Here is a 5,975-nt window from a genome sequence, read left to right as displayed (position 1 = left end):
CTTCACACACACGCTTCTGTGCATTTCCAAGTCTAATTCTGTCACTAAATCCATACCGGTGACCCAGCGCCTAAATACTAGGCCTCAAATTTAAATCCCTCTAAATCTCTCGTTACCCACCGCTGTACTGTTGTTGCTGGGCAAGATTATTTAGTGTCCGTCAAAGCACATTTTTGTTCTGGGTTGAAGTACAATTCCCAATTTAGCAATTTCATAATTTAGTGGTTTCTGCTATATCAGAGCTATTTGAAATCTATCCCTAAAAGGGTATATAATATTGAAGGTGCACATTGGGTCATTCAGAATAACTTCACACACACCCGCTACTGTGTATTTCCAAGTCTAATTCTGTCACTAAACCCATACCTGTCACCCAGCGCCTAAATACTAGGCCTCAAATTTAAATCCCTCTAAATCTCTCGTTACCCACCGCTGTACTGTTGTTGCTGGGCAAGATATTTAGTGTCCGTCAAAGCACATTTTTTGTTCTGGGTTGAAGTACAATTCCCAATTTAGCAATTTCATAATTTAGTGGTTTCTGCTATATCAGAGCTATTTGAAATCTATCCCTAAAAGGGTATATAATATTGAAGGTGCACATAGGGTCATTCAGAATAACTTCACACACACGCTTCTGTGCATTTCCAAGTCTAATTCTGTCACTAAATCCATACCGGTGACCCAGCGCCTAAATACTAGGCCTCAAATTTAAATCCCTCTAAATCTCTCGTTACCCACCGCTGTACTGTTGTTGCTGGGCAAGATATTTAGTGTCCGTCAAAGCACATTTTTTGTTCTGGGTTGAAGTACAATTCCCAATTTAGCAATTTCATAATTTAGTGGTTTCTGCTATATCAGAGCTATTTGAAATCTATCCCTAAAAGGGTATATAATATTGAAGGTGCACATAGGGTCATTCAGAATAACTTCACACACACGCTTCTGTGCATTTCCAAGTCTAATTCTGTCACTAAATCCATACCGGTGACCCAGCGCCTAAATACTAGGCCTCAAATTTAAATCCCTCTAAATCTCTCGTTACCCACCACTGTACTGTTGTTGCTGGGCAAGATATTTAGTGTCCGTCAAAGCACATTTTTTGTTCTGGGTTGAAGTACAATTCCCAATTTAGCAATTTCATAATTTAGTGGTTCCTGCTATATCAGAGCTATTTGAAATCTATCCCAAAAAGGGTATATAATATTGAAGGTGCACATTGGGTCATTCAGAATAACTTCACACACACCGCTACTGTGTATTTCCAAGTCTAATTCTGTCACTAAACCCATACCTGTCACCCAGCGCCTAAATACTAGGCCTCAAATTTAAATCCCTCTAAATCTCTCGTTACCCACCGCTGTACTGTTGTTGCTGGGCAAGATATTTAGTGTCCGTCAAAGCACATTTTTTGTTCTGGGTTGAAGTACAATTCCCAATTTAGCAATTTCATAATTTAGTGGTTTCTGCTATATCAGAGCTATTTGAAATCTATCCCTAAAAGGGTATATAATATTGAAGGTGCACATAGGGTCATTCAGAATAACTTCACACACACGCTTCTGTGCATTTCCAAGTCTAATTCTGTCACTAAATCCATACCGGTGACCCAGCGCCTAAATACTAGGCCTCAAATTTAAATCCCTCTAAATCTCTCGTTACCCACCGCTGTACTGTTGTTGCTGGGCAAGATATTTAGTGTCCGTCAAAGCACATTTTTTGTTCTGGGTTGAAGTACAATTCCCAATTTAGCAATTTCATAATTTAGTGGTTCCTGCTATATCAGAGCTATTTGAAATCTATCCCTAAAAGGGTATATAATATTGAAGGTGCACATTGGGTCATTCAGAATAACTTCACACACACCCGCTACTGTGTATTTCCAAGTCTAATTCTGTCACTAAACCCATACCTGTCACCCAGCGCCTAAATACTAGGCCTCAAATTTAAATCCCTCTAAATCTCTCGTTACCCACCGCTGTACTGTTGTTGCTGGGCAAGATATTTAGTGTCCGTCAAAGCACATTTTTTGTTCTGGGTTGAAGTACAATTCCCAATTTAGCAATTTCATAATTTAGTGGTTCCTGCTATATCAGAGCTATTTGAAATCTATCCCAAAAAGGGTATATAATATTCAAGGTGCACATTGGGTCATTCAGAATAACTTCACACACACGCTTCTGTGCATTTCCAAGTCTAATTCTGTCACTAAATCCATACCGGTCACCCAGCGCCTAAATACTAGGCCTCAAATTTAAATCCCTCTAAATCTCTCGTTACCCACCGCTGTACTGTTGTTGCTGGGCAAGATATTTAGTGTCCGTCAAAGCACATTTTTTGTTCTGGGTTGAAGTACAATTCCCAATTTAGCAATTTCATAATTTAGTGGTTTCTGCTATATCAGAGCTATTTGAAATCTATCCCTAAAAGGGTATATAATATTGAAGGTGCACATAGGGTCATTCAGAATAACTTCACACACACGCTTCTGTGCATTTCCAAGTCTAATTCTGTCACTAAATCCATACCGGTGACCCAGCGCCTAAATACTAGGCCTCAAATTTAAATCCCTCTAAATCTCTCGTTACCCACCGCTGTACTGTTGTTGCTGGGCAAGATATTTAGTGTCCGTCAAAGCACATTTTTTGTTCTGGGTTGAAGTACAATTCCCAATTTAGCAATTTCATAATTTAGTGGTTCCTGCTATATCAGAGCTATTTGAAATCTATCCCAAAAAGGGTATATAATATTGAAGGTGCACATTGGGTCATTCAGAATAACTTCACACACACCCGCTACTGTGTATTTCCAAGTCTAATTCTGTCACTAAACCCATACCTGTCACCCAGCGCCTAAATACTAGGCCTCAAATTTAAATCCCTCTAAATCTCTCGTTACCGCTGTACTGTTGTAGCTGGGAAAGTTATTTAGTGCCCGTCAAAGCACATTTTTTGTTCTGGGTTGAAGTACAATTCCCAATTTAGCAATTTCATAATTTAGTGGTTCCTGCTATATCAGAGCTATTTGAAATCTATCCCAAAAAGGGTATATAATATTCAAGGTGCACATTGGGTCATTCAGAATAACTTCACACACACGCTTCTGTGCATTTCCAAGTCTAATTCTGTCACTAAATCCATACCGGTCACCCAGCGCCTAAATACTAGGCCTCAAATTTATATCCCGCTGAATTTGAATACAATACATTGGGCCAAATAATATATTTGTTGTTGTGGTGAACCATAACAATGAGAAAAACATCTAGTAAGGGACGCGGACGTGGACATGGTCGTGGTGGTGTTAGTGGACCCTCTGGTGCTGGGAGAGGACGTGGCCGTTCTGCCACATCCACACGTCCTAGTGTACCAACTACCTCAGGTCCCAGTAGCCGCCAGAATTTACAGCGATATATGGTGGGGCCCAATGCCGTTCTAAGGATGGTAAGGCCTGAGCAGGTACAGGCATTAGTCAATTGGGTGGCCGACAGTGGATCCAGCACGTTCACATTATCTCCCACCCAGTCTTCTGCAGAAAGCGCACAGATGGCGCCTGAAAACCAACCCCATCAGTCTGTCACATCACCCCCATGCATACCAGGGAAACTGTCTCAGCCTCAAGTTATGCAGCAGTCTCTTATGCTGTTTGAAGACTCCGCTGGCAGGGTTTCCCAAGGGCATCCACCTAGCCCTTCCCCAGCGGTGAAAGACATAGAATGCACTGACGCACAACCACTTATGTTTCCTGATGATGAGGACATGGGAATACCACCTCAGCATGTCTCTGATGATGACGAAACACAGGTGCCAACTGCTGCGTCTTTCTGCAGTGTGCAGACTGAACAGGAGGTCAGGGATCAAGACTGGGTGGAAGACGATGCAGGGGACGATGAGGTCCTAGACCCCACATGGAATGAAGGTCGTGCCACTGACTTTCACAGTTCGGAGGAAGAGGCAGTGGTGAGACCGAGCCAACAGCGTAGCAAAAGAGGGAGCAGTGGGCAAAAGCAGAACACCCGCCGCCAAGAGACTCCGCCTGCTACTGACCGCCGCCATCTGGGACCGAGCACCCCAAAGGCAGCTTCAAGGAGTTCCCTGGCATGGCACTTCTTCAAACAATGTGCTGACGACAAGACCCGAGTGGTTTGCACGCTGTGCCATCAGAGCCTGAAGCGAGGCATTAACGTTCTGAACCTGAGCACAACCTGCATGACCAGGCACCTGCATGCAAAGCATGAACTGCAGTGGAGTAAACACCTTAAAACCAAGGAAGTCACTCAGGCTCCCCCTGCTACCTCTTCTGCTGCTGCCGCCTCGGCCTATTCTGCTGCTGCCGCCTCGGCCTCTTCCTCCGCCTCTGGAGGAACGTTGGCACCTGCCGCCCAGCAAACAGGGGATGTACCACCAACACCACCACCACCACCTCCGTCACCAAGCGTCTCAACCATGTCACACGCCAGCGTTCAGCTCTCCATCTCACAAACATTTGATAGAAAGCGTAAATTCCCACCTAGCCACCCTCGATCCCTGGCCCTGAATGCCAGCATTTCTAAACTACTGGCCTATGAAATGCTGTCATTTAGGCTGGTGGACACAGACAGCTTCAAACAGCTCATGTCGCTTGCTGTCCCACAGTATGTTGTTCCCAGCCGGCACTACTTCTCCAAGAGAGCCGTGCCTTCCCTGCACAACCAAGTATCCGATAAAATCAAGTGTGCACTGCGCAACGCCATCTGTAGCAAGGTCCACCTAACCACAGATACGTGGACCAGTAAGCACGGCCAGGGACGCTATATCTCCCTAACTGCACACTGGGTAAATGTAGTGGCAGCTGGGCCCCAGGCGGAGAGCTGTTTGGCGCACGTCCTGCCGCCGCCAAGGATCGCAGGGCAACATTCTTTGCCTCCTGTTGCCACCTCCTCCTTCTCGGCTTCCTCCTCCTCTTCTTCCACCTGCTCATCCAGTCAGCCACACACCTTCACCACCAACTTCAGCACAGCCCGGGGTAAACGTCAGCAGGCCATTCTGAAACTCATATGTTTGGGGGACAGGCCCCACACCGCACAGGAGTTGTGGCGGGGTATTGAACAACAGACCGACGAGTGGTTGCTGCCGGTGAGCCTCAAGCCCGGCCTGGTGGTGTGTGATAATGGGCGAAATCTCGTTGCAGCTCTGGGACTAGCCAATTTGACGCACATCCCTTGCTTGGCGCATGTGCTGAATTTGGTGGTGCAGAAGTTCATTCACAACTACCCCGACATGTCAGAGCTGCTGCATAAAGTGCGGGCCGTCTGTTCGCGCTTCCGGCGTTCACATCCTGCCGCTGCTCGCCTGTCTGCGCTACAGCGTAACTTCGGCCTTCCCGCTCACCGCCTCATATGCGACGTGCCCACCAGGTGGAACTCCACCTTGCACATGCTGGACAGACTGTGCGAGCAGCAGCAGGCCATAGTGGAGTTTCAGCTGCAGCACGCACGGGTCAGTCGCACTACAGAACAGCACCACTTCACCACCAATGACTGGGCCTCCATGCGAGACCTGTGTGCCCTGTTGCGCTGTTTCGAGTACTCCACCAACATGGCCAGTGGCGATGACACCGTTATCAGCGTTACAATACCACTTCTATGTCTCCTTGAGAAAACACTTAGGGCGATGATGGAACAGGAGGTGGCCCAGGAGGAGGAGGAGGAGGATGAGGAAGAGGGGTCATTTTTAGCACTTTCAGGCCAGTCTCTTCGAAGTGACTCAGAGGGAGGTTTTTTGCAACAGCAGAGGCCAGGTACAAATGTGGCCAGCCAGGGCCCACTACTGGAGGACGAGGAGGACGAGGATGAGGAGGAGGTGGAGGAGGATGAGGATGAAGCATGGTCACAGCGGGGTGGCACCCAACGCAGCTCGGGTCCATCACTGGTGCGTGGCTGGGGGGAAAGGCAGGACGATGACGATACGCCTCCCACAGAGGACAGCTTGTCCTTACCCCTG

The sequence above is a fragment of the Bufo gargarizans genome, chromosome 4, assembly GCF_014858855.1.
Source record: "Bufo gargarizans isolate SCDJY-AF-19 chromosome 4, ASM1485885v1, whole genome shotgun sequence".
NCBI classification, from domain to species: Eukaryota; Metazoa; Chordata; class Amphibia; order Anura; family Bufonidae; genus Bufo; species Bufo gargarizans.
This window is presented reverse-complemented; position numbering follows the sequence as displayed.